The sequence below is a fragment of the Setaria italica genome, chromosome IV, assembly GCF_000263155.2.
Source record: "Setaria italica strain Yugu1 chromosome IV, Setaria_italica_v2.0, whole genome shotgun sequence".
Classification (NCBI taxonomy): domain Eukaryota; kingdom Viridiplantae; phylum Streptophyta; class Magnoliopsida; order Poales; family Poaceae; genus Setaria; species Setaria italica.
In genome coordinates this window covers 8,971,527-8,987,024 of record NC_028453.1, presented here as the reverse complement: position 1 = coordinate 8,987,024, position 15,498 = coordinate 8,971,527, and the positions used below count along the sequence as shown (strand labels likewise).

Here is a 15,498-nt window from a genome sequence, read left to right as displayed (position 1 = left end):
CGGAGCCGAAGACGGTGGCTGCCGGTCTCGCCGTCGATGCACACACCAGTTAGGTTCGTTCCCTTTGGACCAAGACTCAGCAGACAATTCCAGTTGCCTAACCGGCGGCGAGGTCGGCACTTGCCCGGCATGGAGCTGAGGTCGGTCCTGACTCCTGATCGGATCGACCATGACCAGCACGCATGTGTGCTCGAGATTGATTCCAAGGTGCGAGATCATGGGATCGTGGCAACATGGGAGATGTGATTGCACGGGCCATGTCGGCAACGGCAATGCCCAGATTCACGGTCGCAGCCTTCCTGTTTGCAAAATATCAAAACACAGTATGAAATATCAGATGCAGTCGTGACGTCCCCGGTTGCAGTCTTCCCCGTTTACAAAATAGAAAATGCACCAAATTTTGCATGAAACCGGTCAAATTCAGGCATGATTCAGCGTAGATTAAAAAGGCCTTTCAGATGGAGATGGGACCTAAGAGTTTCCGTTACAGTTACAGAAGCCACCAAGATAGCAAAATTAACGCACTACTACTGACATCTTATACTATAGGAGTAGGAAGTATCTCAACATGGATGATCATAGACCATGATGCTGTGTTTGTGTCTCATCTCTTCCTCCAAGAATGAACAATTTCTATGGCTATAGTGACAATTTTGGACGACATAGAGTAGCAATCTATTTTACAAAAGTTGCAAGCAAAACAGACAAAATGAAAAAGAAATTAAACAAGAACCTCCCTATGGACACCATCCACAAGCAAAAAGCAAGAACAACCGGACGACCAAGGGGGACGAAAGCGACGGCCTCCCCTCCTCCCTTATCGCCTCCGCCGCCCCATTAGTGACGCGCAGCCACAGCCGACGGTTACGCCGGCGCGCCGCGTCGACGTCAGCCCCTCGCCGCGGCGGCAGGAGGCGGGCGCGGCGAGTGCGCCTGGTGGAGGAACAGCGGCGGCGCGTCGCGGCCGCCGAGGTCCATGGAGGACTTGGCGGAGCCCGGCGGCGGCGCGACGAAGCGCGCGGAGAAGTCGGGCGGGTAGCCCGCGTAGTCGCCGCCCCCGGGGCTGCCGCCGGCGTGGCCCTCGTCGAAGTTGAGCGCGTAGCTGAGCGGGTCGTAGTTCAGCTTCCCACCGCCGCCAACGCCGCCCGCGGCCCCGTGGCGCGGGCTGCTGCGGCGGAACCCGGCGGATGAAGGTCTTCCACCGCGGGCCGGCCACCAGCTCCGACCACTCTCGCACCTTCATCAGCGCGTCCACCCCGCGCCGCCACCACCGGCGCCGGCCTGAGGACGCCGCCCCGCCCCCGCCTTCCCCGACGCGGTGCCACCACTCCTGGTCACCCCCCTGTTCCGCGCGGCGCGTTCGTGGGGACGGGGACGGGGAGGAGGAAGCCGCCCACGGCGGCGCCCAGAAGCAGCCGCAGCAGCGGTGCCCGCGCCGGGAGAAGAAGGCGGCGTCCGCCTCGTCGTGGCCGCCCGCCAAGACGGCGCCTCCGCCGGCGGCGTCCATGGCGATTAGGCGCGGCGGCGTGGTGTGGTGGGGAGGCTGGGGCGCGGGGGTGAGAGGCGCGCGGCTTTTTATTGGGCAGGCGGTTTCCGGCGGGCACTTGCCTGTGACGGGGGCGGGCGAGATTAACATAACCGCCGGCCTCGCGATGCGCGCCCCACCGACACGCGGGGCCCGTAGGCCATCCGTGTCAGTGGGAGGCGTGGTGTTTTCCTCGGGTTCCTGCGTCTATCATGTGGGGGGCATCTCCTTGTGGGCCCCGCTTGTCAGAGTAGAGGGAGTACTGGGTTGGGTCGACGACGGCATGTCTTGGGCTCTTGGTCTTGGGGACGGCCGGACGAGCAAGAGATACCGCCATTGCCGATGGCCCGATGGGTGTCTTGTGAAAGTGAAATGGAGCTGTGGGACGGTGGTTGTGCTAAGGATATCATACCACCCTTCGACCGTTTTATCTCTTATAGATCAATCTTAGTAGCTAGTTTTGTTCCATTACTTTTTAAAATAATAAATATCTAGAGTGAAATGAAACCCTAAATAAAACAACATCTATAATGCAGATTTTATTTTAGGTAATGACTTCTTTCCAACCGGTTGTAATTTTGTTCAACTGCGTGGCCACGTCGATCTGCCGTCCACGTAGATTCACTCTTATCTTTTCACCTCTCTCTCTATCTCCTATGAGCGGCTCACGCGGCAGCCCCCGACGAGGGAGAACGGCGGCCACCCGGCGAGGGAGAGCGGCGCCCCCCGCGAGGGCGCGCTGCGGCGGCCCCACGATGGAGCACGCGGCAGCCCCCGACAAGGGAGCGGCGGTCCCCGCGAGGACGCACGCGTCGGCCCCCGGCGGGACGCGTGGCAGCGGGCCTGTTCGCTTCAGCTTATTCAGCCAGATTATCAGCCACCAAACAATATTTTTCTCACACAATAAATCAACTGTTTCAACTTTTCTGCCGACTTATAAGCTAAAGCGAATACGCCCAGCGGCCCCACGAGGGCGCACCCAGCAGCCCCCGACGAGGGAACGGTGGACCCCGCAAGGGCGCGCGTGGCGGCACTCGACCAGGGCGCGCGCGGCGGCTCCCATCAAGGTAGCGAAGCTCGAGCCGCTGCATGGCCCCAGCGTGTGCTTGACCACGGAGCGCTCAGGCGACGTGGCGGTGCTTGCCGAGAGCTACCGTTTCTTCAACATCTACAAACACATCACTGCGACGCTGGGATGTGGTACGGATGCTGGCTGCCCCGTGCTAGTCCCCATCTTTTTTTTTTTCATTTTTTCTTCCTGTCTCTTCCAGTTAGCAGCGGGGACCTTAAGCTGCGTAGGCATGTGAGATTTTCAACGATATAGAATTGTTACCTTTGTTTGTACGAACCACGTGATACGCTGGTGTTTAATTTCCATCGAGTTGGCATTGGATGGTATAGTGGATAGTTTGAGATCTATTTTAGGTTAATTAACCATGCTAACAGTCATTTACATTGTACCATACGTCCTATGGTGATACAAGGAGATGTCGTTTGAGTTTAGTGAAAGATTGTAGGATAACACCCACCATCCTTTTTTGCTCTACTTTTTAGCACAATAATGTTCATGTTAGTCATATGTTAGACTGAATCTGGTAAGCCCCTCAAAGTTGGTGAATAATGGAGATTGCAACCCAAAGAATGAAAATAAACTTTTACTGTCTTTCTCTTTGCTGCATGGACTCGAGCTGACAAGCAAAAGTACGCTCTGATCTCCAGTTTTCCTAAAATGCCATGGCCTTCAAATTCATGACATGTTGTGATCTGGATATATATAAGCATTACAGTGAACCAACTACACTCTTGTTTATTTTTTTTTGTGAACGGTTGTAATGAAGTTTTTCTTTTACCTAGGCATGCATAATATATTAAGTTCATCTATAGTGTCCTTTTGTTCCTAGCATTAGCTGTTGCATTCAGAATTTAAATTCCAGTAGAATGTCCTAGTTCGTGTCATAAAAATTGTGTTCCTGTTAGTCAATATTGTTACTCCTAGTTAGGCAAAAGTATTATCATCATTTTAGGCAAAGTGTCATTCTTAGGTAGCCAACGAACTATTCTCAACCAGGAAAGTATTTTTCTTAGATAGGCAAATCATTTTTATTACTTAAGCAAATTACTGTTGTTCGTTAGGCAAAATAATATTTTTTTTGGGCAAATAATGTGCGGTGGTTGTCAACAACGGTTGAGCGGTCACACATGTTCTCAAGTTGTCCCCTGTGTTTGCTAGCTCTACTGTAGTGTTGTACTATCATATATGAATTTATAATTTGGTTCTCATTAGATATTTTTCAATAGGTAATAATATTGCAGTAAGGTTAGTTGGTGTATATGTAACGATAGAAATAACAACACTAGGAGTAGGACTGTAGTATTGGTAACCCTAGGTAAATTAGAAGTCTTTGGTAGTGTTGGGTCCCGCCACAGCCCGCTGACCTTTTTTGGTACTTCTAGTGTGACAATAATCTCCTCCATTCCTTATCATCATCATTCCTGAAGTCCTACCAATCCTTTGCAGCATTGCATTTTTGTTGAATCTTTTTGATACTAAATTAGAGAATGATATGGACAAGAGTAAGCAATTTTATATGAGGTTTGGATTTATGCAAAACAAGAGAGTTCAATGTGCAATAATATGGCTATGAATTATATAATATGCTTCTGAATATAATTCAAAACTATGTACCTCATTAGGCAATAATATGCTATAGTAGGCAAAGCTGCAGCAGGTACAAGCATACATGCAATTGTAGGCACCAAGGTTATTTTATTTTAGGTCCAGTAGAAAATGACTCCTTGTAATTTATTAGGCAATAATATGCTACTGAACTAGGCAAAACAATGTACGTCACAAGGCAATAATATGGTTCTAGTTAGCAAATACTATGGCTCTGAATTTGGCAATAATATGGACAAGAATAGGTAATAATATGGTTATGGATTATGTAAAACTATATACTTCATTTGGTAACTTTTCATTGATCGTTTTCCACAATTCCTTTTCAGTTGCTTGCTTTCAGTAGTGACTCACAAATAACTACCTGTACTGGTACTATGTACAAAAGCCAGTTCTTTTTCTCTGATCTAACCTTTTTTTTAGTGTACTACATGTTCTTGATTATTTGGTGTGTCCCTTTTTTGGGTTTTGTAGAACAAGTTGAAATGGGTTCTAATCTCGCCAAGACTGGCTCTCTGCCATGGCTCCAGAGCAAGATTGATGATCCCGTGCTGCAGGTCATCAGAAGGTACTATACTATCGGCTACATCTACTGGGCTTACTCTTTCACTTGATTCAGTTGCAATAGTCGATGCATCATGCAGGGGAGCAGCTACCTGAATAAATTGTTGTGCTTGCATTTGCTATTTCCTTTCAATTCATTTCAATTTGGCACATGTCCCTATTTGTCTCCACATCTGGCCTTCTCTGCTTCCTTTGGAGTCACCATCAAAATTTTTACAATATCTATATCTGCTCTACCTACATTTTGTTCTCACAATTTCTTCTCATAAAACTGAAAAGGTATCCTGGGCATCTCACAAGTTTCCAGTGGTTAAGTGTCAGTATGCTGTCAATAGTTTTTATGTTCTTGGTTCATCCCAACCATCATTTTAGCGTATTGAAAATGAAAAAAAATTTTAGCTTGCAGCATTTCAAAGTATGATATGAAATGGCTATCGAGTAGAGTGTTTAATGATGCATGGACTGCTCCTGCAACTGAAAGTTTTTGGCCCAAATCTACTGAATTTATGTTCTAACTCGAATCCATCTATTCCGTCTATTCCACTTCAAGGGAATTTCAATTGAAGCCTGCAAAGTATTCATCATTAGTCCGCGCTTTTCTCTAATTATGCATTATGTTCTTTCTTAAACGTAGGTCATGAAGTGGTCGGGAAGAGAAGCAAATGTGCAGTCTTCGTTGGTGAAGATCTTTTTTGCTTGTGTATAATGCGAGTACACAATATCATAATGTTGTGTGTAGATCAGAATTAGTGCTTGCAAGATCTAAATTAGTTATGATCATTGCATTTGCAGGTCATGGTTATGTGCACAGAATGCAAATACTTAAAATTGTTGGGCAAAGTAATTTTATTAGTTAGGCAAAGTATTGTTCATTTTTATTTTAGGGTAGGGCACTTTTATCTGCAAAACAAAATTGTGAAGTTGCTATTCTAGTGGAAAGCAAATTTGTCTGTGTTAAATACTATGTGTGCACCATTTTCCTATGTACCTGTGTTTTTCTTATATAGATAGAGTATAGCTAGTTTTTGGTGCCTGAAGTGCTGCACAGCATGCCTTCCTCTGCTTCCTGTGGGTTCTGTCGGCCAGAGGTACCAGAATGGCTAATATGCTAAAAAGGGAAGTCCCTTAATTAGGTGGTTTCCTAATTAAGGTCGGCCGTGCAGATGGGCTAATTTACAGCTACAGTTTCACTGCACAGTTATCAAGATCGGGAACTAGGTAGCTGTGCCTGTTGAGTTTCACGGGATGAAACTTCTCCCACGTATGATGAAACTCCTCCTCCTTCCTCATAAATATATTGCCAAGTCAGCAAAATTATTGATATGGCATGAAAATTAATGCTCATGAAACTCTCCATGAAACTACCATTGAGATTGGCTTTAGCCGCATCCTTTATTTTATAGGCAGTCATTATAAGCAATTCATGCATGACGTGGAAGTATGTAAACATGTGATCAATAAAATAAAACTTTAGCTTTCACTGACAGGTGTGTAAGAGTTTAACTCCGTTGGAAACTGTGGGAACCAAGTTTCCTCTAGATTAAACTCATTTTCTGTCTTTTCATAACTCTAAATGTCATGTTACCCTATTTGCCTACGTGCCACTTTATTTATGGGAATGAAACTTACATCGAGAATTGCCATATTATCACTTACATGCTGGACCATGTCGTCTTATATACTAACGCCATGTACATTTATAGTAGTACTGAGAAAAAAAATCTCCATTTGCTTGCCATGCATAGCTACTTTGTTCTCATCATCTCATATAACATGAACCGGCCATATATTGCTCTTGTAACAAGGAATTACAACTATGTTGTGGGACACATTCCCGATTGTATTACAAGTGGGGGTACACGAGCTAACTATTACTACCTCTGGTGGGATTTAATTGTCATTCGAACCAAAGGAACGTTGGAGTAAGTCTACTTCACTCCATCACCTATTCGATGCTAATTAACCCTTCACCTATGAAACCAGGTACCTAGCCCTCCTAAACTATCCAACAAAACCGTCTAAATAACCCTCTGCAACGGTTTTAGAGGTGGTTTTGCCTATATGGCAATACCAATACACGTGGATGGTGATGTGGTGAGAACATAAACCAATGATGTTTCCATGTTAATCTCACATTTGTAGCAGATCAATGCCACTGCTCTCACCTTGTCGCTAGTAATAATTTGGTGATTGCCTACACGTTACATGTATGGCCAGTATCCGCGCACACAGCCGTTTAGCCTGTTTACATAGTGCTTAGCCGTGCTCGTTAAATCACCTGTTAGCTGTTTAATGGCTGTTTAACCCATTTAATTGGCCGTTTAGAATGAATAAAGAGCTAAACGGTAGGTAGGTGATCGATTGTTTAGCGTTTAGGTAACATTAATGGTACCTTGAAATTATTTAAAATGTAATTGTCACCACATCGCAGTCCACATGTAATGCCGTATAGACAAAACCACCTATACAACCGATGTAGGGAAGTTATTTAAATGGTTTTGGATAGTTCCGGGGTTAAGTAGTCAACCTTGAATATTTTGGGGTTTAAAGTATACTTATCCAAGTTAGTTCAAATTGTTGAAGATGATTCTTGTCAGAATAATAAATAAATGCGACTAGAGGGAGTATGTTTTAGTAAGTTGTAGTTTTTGGTATCGGGTGAAAGTTGATATAATTATGTAAAATTATCATTGAACTTGTAGTTACTACTCCCTATTTTCAGAAATATAAGACCTATTTTGATTGAGAAAAGCAAGAAAAATATAGAAGTTTTGATGAATAATTAGTTAGATTACATGTACATTCAGTGCATAAACTTTGCATCAATATATTTTTTCAAAGTGGTTATGAGATTATATTGAGTCTTTGACATTTGATATTATATTGCAAGAGAAATCAAGTTTTAAAATTTACTTCGGAAGACCTTTCCCCTGTCAAAAAATGTCTATCATTTTTTAATGGAGGGAGTACTTACTCATCATAATACCGCAAATATTCTTTAAGCGGATTTGTAGTGTCACGAGTTTGTAAAATTATCTTATTTGTATTCAAACCTACATAAATCTCAGAGGACACACGTGATGTTTTTATGCGTGCATTACAGTTTACATGTTACCGGTAGGTACAAGGTTTGTCGTCAAACGATAGAGCAGAAACATGCGCGACTTCTTCCTTTTGCTGTTTGAAGAAACGATGGCTACGCACTGGAATGGCTTCCACACGCACCCGGCGTCAGCACCTTTCATGAATGAAGATAATGGTGGGATGGGTTGTGGAAGGGGCACAAAAAGGTAAGAGAAAGCCTTTAAGTGCAACACGGGCACCATCTCACTATATCCTGGTTATTCTAGTTAACCCCTCTAGCTAGTGCTTGCGCCTTTGTATGGTACACAATAGAAGAAAGGAAGATACTACAATATAATGGTTCAATTCAGACCAAAAGTGCTCTTGCATTGGTAGCCATGTACCATGTGCCATAAAAAATAGTATGACGTATCCTAGGCGTGTATGGCATTCACTGTTGTCCTTTGTTGACTAGGATCACTCGATTTTTTTTATTATGTTGAGGTATATCATTGTCCTTTATGTCTAATGATCACCATATATATTGGCTTTGATGTCATATTCTTACGAAGAATTGGCTAACAAAATTGAGAGGGATCAGAAGTGAATTGGAGTGGTTGCTTTTCCTGCTCTAATTTTGCTATGCATCAAGTTGCATACATGGATGGATCAGTTCAACCAAAAGTTTAAGTTGACGAAAAAATATGGACAAATCACTTCATGTTCCAATAGTACTGGTTTACAACTAGTTCCCTCAAAAACTTGTGCGGAAAAAGCGCAAAGTGCAGCACAACAATTTCAGTCTTCTTTTAGGGGTAGCTCAGTCTTGATAGAGAAGCAAAACAAATGGGAAGTTACATTTGAGTTCGCCGAGAAATGGTTAACAAAAAATGTATTGCCCGCTGCCTAAGTCGTAGACTCTATAACTTCAAAGTATATGAGCACAAGTCGGCATCCCAGATTGCTTATAAGCAACCGTAGTGGAATGACTGCGTTGGATGCCGTTCATTGTTCGCAGCCATCTTTTTTTGATACCTTGGAACATTCCATTTCCAACAATGCTTTAGTACTGTTTCTTGCTGTAGTCACAGTCAAGTCTAGACGCAACAAAACTTATCTTCGAATTTTCTGTGCGATTATCTCAATGCTAATCCACTTAATGGATGCGACTCCATGGCAGAAATAGCATGGGCATTTAAAATTGTCGAGAGTATAATTTTTAGTAAAATTCAGTCTTGTTAACTTAAAAGACGTGTAGAACACATGACAACGACCGGAGACCGGGAGAAGTCGTCCGAAAACGACGACTGCAACTTCTGCAAGTGTTGCGTCGTCCAGTGATGTGGTACCACCACTCCACCGGTCCATGTCCAACACCAGGACAGTGGACACCGATGTGGAAGCTCGCATGACCGGGCCAGCGCTCATTCAGGCTTCAGCCGGTGGACCAAGAGCGCAGGCAGAAGGGCAAGCTGCTGCTACCTTATCCATATCGGCACGACTCACACTCACGGGTACGCTGGCGGGGGTTTAATTTAGTTCGGGGCTTCTGTTGTTTAATGCTCTGGAATAGTTTTTCTCCGTTTGCCTTCCAACCTCCAACACCCCCCCCCCCCCCCCCTAACTTTATCAATGTTTTTGAAAAGTAGGCAACAGCTAAGGCTACGACTTTCTTTGCAAGAACGTACAAGTGAGAGAAAGAACGACCGAAGGTCTGGAGCAAGGCAGGGGCCTCTCCTTTTTCTCTCGTGCACAGCTAGGAGGCCTGTTCGATGCACGGATGATTGTACCGAAACTCATCCGGGTTGGAGAATTATATAGGACAATGGCCTGGCCCAAGAGGCGAGTCACGCCACGCATGATATTTTTTTTTCACATCAATGGTTAGCGTACGTATTATGTCAGTATCTTCGCATGATCAATGGTCACGTACGTACAACGGTAGACTCCAGCCTATTTCCCTTTAAAAATAAAAAAATGGTCACGTACATACGTCACGCTGCAATGGGCTACAGGACGAACATCCACAGAGGCTGTAGCCCTTTTTGATTGTGACTTGGTGTTGCTATGTAGTGTGTTTTGATAGTTGTCTTATTTCAGGAAATCTGTCAACGTGGACATCGGAGGGCTCAGTCCTAAATCTGGAGCTGATGGCAAGCGGCCGCTCATATCAAGATCAAGTCCCAGAGTTTGCAATTCCGCCGCCAGAGGAGCAGCCAGCGCTAGAAATAGCACCGGGTGTTGTATCTCTTGTCGCTACTTCCATGTCTTAATGTTGCTATAGTGCCAGCCCCCGAGCTGCTGGTAGCCGAGCTCATTGCGGCGACTACGTCTGCTGTGGTGGCCACATTGGTAGCCCCCGAGCTAGAGGCAGAGACCGAGGTAGAGGTAGGGGCTACTTCTGGAGTCGAGGGTGCGCTTGTAACCCCCAAGCCAGAAGTTGAGGTTGAAGTTGCTGGAGCACTGCAAGTGTTGGCCGCCATCTCTCCTTCTGAGACGGGACCGTTGACTAGTTGCAGCGCGGCCCCCCTCTTGTCTTCGGAAGCTGGTCCATCGATTAACTGGGCGCTGGTTCCTCTTGGTGCGCCGAATGCCGAAGAGCACGATGAGACTTGGATAGCCGAAGGGGTGGACCTGGAGAAGATCCAACTTCTTGCTGACCCTTTGACCACCATAGAGATGGAGGCCACTGTCATGGAGATGCATCGCCGTGTAGGCGAATTCACAGAGGTAAGTTGCACCTCTGCATTAGTCTTCGACTTGAAATCGGTACTCGTTACTTATACGAGTACTTGCTCTATTTTGCAGAAACTAATCGAGCGCTCCTGCCAGAAATCAGAGATGATCCAAGGTTATGGAGACACTATCATGCAGGCTCAAGTGCTTGAACAGGAGCTAGTTAAAGAGCGACAGTACTCTTCTCGGCTACTCATGAAGTACGACGACCAAGCTGCTGAGTACTGGAACATCGTCCAAAGGACTGCGGAGGAGAAGGACCACCTTCAGAAGTGCAACAAAGGGTTGAGAAATCAATTGGATGGTAAGTTGTCACCTCCCGCTGGTCTTCGAGTACCAATTTGTGCTTGGTGATTCTAACTTGTTCTTTGTTTTGTTCTTGTTGCACTCACCAAAGAAAAAGATCTCCAGAGCCGCGTGACTGATTAACAGAACTTATATTACAGAGTAACGGATCAACACGATAATTTGACCGCTTAATACAAGACTCTGGAGCACAAGCTGGAGAAGGAAAAGAAATTGCGCATCGATAGAGAAGTCGACCTGGTGAATACCATGACAATCCTCCGAGAGCGTGAGGCTGAGTTGGCGGCAACCAAGCTTGCTCTGAATGAACTAACAGAAGCCACTCAGCCCGTCGCCGACATGGTGGAGCCCCGCCCCTTGGCGGTGGTACTCAAGGATGTTCCCGGGAAGATCACCAGCTATATCTAGAAGATGGCAGAGTCTCTCTCAAAGCAGCTGTTGGCTATGGTAAAGTCCTTCTACTCGCAAGCCAACTTGGCTCCTATTGCAGAAGGGATTGTGGAGGACTACAGTAATGAGCAATTCCAACAGTACCTACAAGAAATGACTCCCATTGCTAAGGAAGTAGCCGGTCAGATAGACCTTGAGTAGTTTGTCATGTAAAAAATATGAAGTTATTGTAATATAAACATGATTTGAATGAAATGTAAATTTTTGAAGTGTTATCGCAATTTTTGTTGCTTGGCGACTTGTTTGAGTTCTTTGTTTTAGTGCATCTCCCGAACTACCCTGAATAGTTGCTCGTGTGGTAGTCGTGAGTGTTTGCGCACAAGGCTGCTCTTGTGAGCCTCTTCAGATACACAATGTAGAGTACCCTTAGGATGCAACCTCTTTCTGCGGAGTGCGAGTACTCAGGTATTTAGGTAGTCAGACTCTTTGGGCGAGTAGACTCTTCAGGACTTTGTTAGCTCGAGCCTAACTTTGCAACCTCTCTGGGTTGTTCGGGTGTTGTGCTTTGAAGACCTAGAACTACAAACTTGTTATTACAAGCTGCGGCTAGACAGACTCGTCTAGATAAGAATTTGGATAGTATAGGTAACTCCCAAGTTTGCTGACAACTTCTTTTGTGAAGACCATCGATGAATAGACTTGTCCAAGGAGCTAACTAGCTCAGGAATTTTGTGTTTAGGCTTGCTTTTTGCAAGTTGCTGCTACCAAAATGAGTTGAATAACTCGAAAAGATATATATGCAGACTTATTTTTACAAGCCGCATATGGACAATTGTGTCCAACGAGTTGAATAACTTAGAAATATCTATGTGCAGACTTGTGAATACAAGCCGTGGGTTGGGCAATAGTACCTGGGGAGCTGAATAGCTTTACGAACTTGCTTTCGCAAGCCACAAACATGCAGAGACTAGTTTTTTTGACAAAAAATAACTTTGCTTTTATTAAATTGTAATTTTTACAATTGAGGCCGATGGTCAATTTACATGAGTATGTGAACTATGGGTAGAATCAACACAAGTCGCTCGATGTTCCACGAGTTGTCGACTTCTTCGCCAGAGAGAGTTTGGAGCCTATACGACTCAGGTCCAGTGACCTTGGAGATGACGAAAGGACCCTCCTATATCGAATTTAGTTTGTGCAGCCCCTTTATGTCTTGAATATGCTTGAAAACCATGTCGCCCGTATTGAACGGGCGTTCTTTGACATTGCGATCATGATAGCATCAAATTCCTTGAAGGTATCTTGCTGACTGGATGAGTGATGCACAACGAGCTTCCTCGAGGCTGTCTAAATCTAAACGCATTGTTTCTTCTGCTGCACCCTCCTCGTACTGCTCGACTACTGGAGATTTCCACATGACGTCGACGGGGAGGACGGCTTCTGATCCATAGACCAGGAAGTAGGTGGAGAACCCCGTAGGCTTGCACGGCTAGGTGCGAAGCCCCTAGAAGACATTGGGTAGCTCCTTGAGCCACTTGACCCCTTTGGTGTTGCCAATGTCGTGTAGTCTTTTCTTCAGAGCTTCGAGTAACATCCCGTTGGCGCACTCAACCTAGTCATTGGCCCACAGATGAGTGACAGAGATGTACCAGATGTTGATCCCGCTGTTCTCACAGTACTCTCAGAACTCATGATTGTTGAAATTCGAGCCCAAGTCTGTGATGATGCATTTGGGGAAGCCGTAGCGATGGACAATTTCGTTGAGGAAGTCGAGTACCCTGTCTGCCTTAGGGCAAGTTACTGGCTTCACCTTGATCCACTTGGTGAACTTGTCGATCACCACGAATACTCGGTTGAACCCTCCAGGCGCTGCAGGCAGTGGGCCAATCATGTCTAGCCCCCCGCATGCGAAGGGCCAAGAGGGTGGTTTGGTGATCAGCTTGTAAGCTGGGACGTGTTGTTGTTTGATGAAGAATTGACATCCTCGGCATCGGCGGACTAGTTCTTCGGCGTTAGCGAGAGCTGTAGGTTAGTAGAATCCTACTCTGAAAGCCTTGCCCACAATCATTATTGAAGATGCGTGGTTGCCGCAGATGCCCTTATGGATCTCCTTCAGTATGTCTTTGCTATCTTGTCGTGAGACGCACTTCATAAGTACACCTAATGATGCGTCTCATCTGTAGAGCTTATCCCCGACTAAAACGTAGTTCTTGCCGCGTTGCGAGACTTGCTCAGCTTCTGTTTTGTCTAGAGGTAACTTGTGCTGCTTGATGTAGTTGATGAAAGGGGTTCTCCAGTCTACGTCGATCATCATAACCTCCTGATCTGGTGCATCATGGCCTCGATCGGTGGTTTTCGATGGTGCCGGCTCTATTATGGATGGCTTGTGTAGTTCATGGATGAAGACCCCAGCTGGAATTTGAGCACGAGTAAATCCGAGTTTGGACAAGATATCTACAGCTACGTTATTATCATGAGCCACGTGATGAAACTCCAGATCAAAGAACTTGTTCTCCAGTTTGCGTACTTCCAGGCAGTATGCGTCCATATAGTCTTTATGGCGATCCCACTCGTCGTTGACTTGATTGATGACCACCAGTGAGTCGCCGTAGACCAATAACCGCTTGATTCCCAGCAAGACTGCCAGGCGGAGCCCGTGTAGAAGCACTTCGTATTCAGCTTCATTGTTGGATACCTCCCAGAAGATTTGCAGAACATATTTCAGTTGTTCGTCTTTAGGAGAAATTAAGAGTACTCCTGTACCGGCGCCCTCACACTTTAGCGATCCATCAAAGTACATGAACCAATGCTCTGGGCGTTCTGCCGGTGTTGGTACTTGATTTTCCTACCACTCTGCCATGAAATCGACTAGTGCTTGCGACTTGATGGCAGTCCTTGACTTGAATTCCAGGGATAAGGCTTTGAGTTCTACTGTCCACTTGGAGATTCTTCTTGTCGCATCTCGATTGTGGAGGATTTCTCACAAGGGGAAGTCTGTGACGACAGAGATATTGTGTTCCTGGAAGTAGTGTCGTAGCTTCCATGAGGTGAGTAATATTGCGTATAGCAACTTTTGAACTGGCGGGTACCTGGTTTTGGAATCCGACAACACCTCACTGATGAAGTAGATAGACCTCTGTATTTTGTATACATTAGTAGTCACGGCGATATAGAGCAGCAAGTCTTCATTGGGAGTAGGTGCTGTGAGGACTGGTGGCTTTGATAAGAAGTCCTTCAATTGTTAAAGGGCTTGATCCATCTCCTCGGTTCAGTAAAATTTATCTTGCCGCTTGAGTAGTTTGAAGAAGGGTAGTCCCTATTTTGCAAGCCTTGAGATGTATGGAAGAACCACCCAAATTAACCCGGCTAAAGTGTGCTAAACATCGCCTCAATGCGAACAGACACTTTAATTGGATCAAACCGAGTTCCAAACATAAAGTACTTCAGAGTTCAAAGGCAGCGGAAAGAAACAATAAACTAATGTCGATACATGATATCATGGTGAAGCCGTCCATGACATCACTCACCATGATCCTCTCCCACTGAGGATGGGTCCCACTCAACCATCCATCCCAGAGGGAGCTGGTACGATCAAGTCACACTAGCAACCATATCATCAATGTCATTACCTGAAAATACAACCACAAGCAAGGCTGAGTATACTAATACTCTGCAAGACTTACCCGTCAGGTGATATCTAATCCACCGACTCCTAGACATGCAAGGCTTTTTGGTTGAGGTTTTTTTTTTACCAAAAGCTTCTAAAGTGGATCCTTGCTTTCAAGTTTTAGCATCAAGTTCTAGTTGATTAACCATTCTAGATAAGCACCTATTCTAAGCAAGCATGGTAGAACAAGCAATTTAATTAAGCATCAATATTAAGCATCATCCTTGTTCATCTTCTTACTCAGTGCCGAAAGGCAGTCAAGCAATTCCAAAACTTGAGAACTAGACGATTCGAATTGAAATTTCTTAACATTGCTAGGTGAACCTAAACACACGACATATGCGTACCACGATGGGTTCACATATATCAACGATTCCCATCGATCCGTAGCGCGTGTCCAGGGCCCACTTCCCTTGGATATAAGGCCCCACCGGTCCCCGGAACGACGCCATGCCTTGGCCGCACTTGTACCTACATTATGCACCAAGGGAACCCGATTCTAGAGAGAGTGGGGAAAAAGTCCACACCCCAATTCAGTCATGTACTAGGCTTGCTGATTCCCCATACTCT

At 45.4% G+C, this 15,498-nt stretch overlaps 1 pseudogene; it reads right to left on the bottom strand.

Moving 5' to 3' along the window:
* Nucleotides 1-430: 430 nt before the first annotated feature.
* Nucleotides 431-1,932, bottom strand: LOC101770950 (annotated as a pseudogene).
* Nucleotides 1,933-15,498: the final 13,566 nt, after the last annotated feature.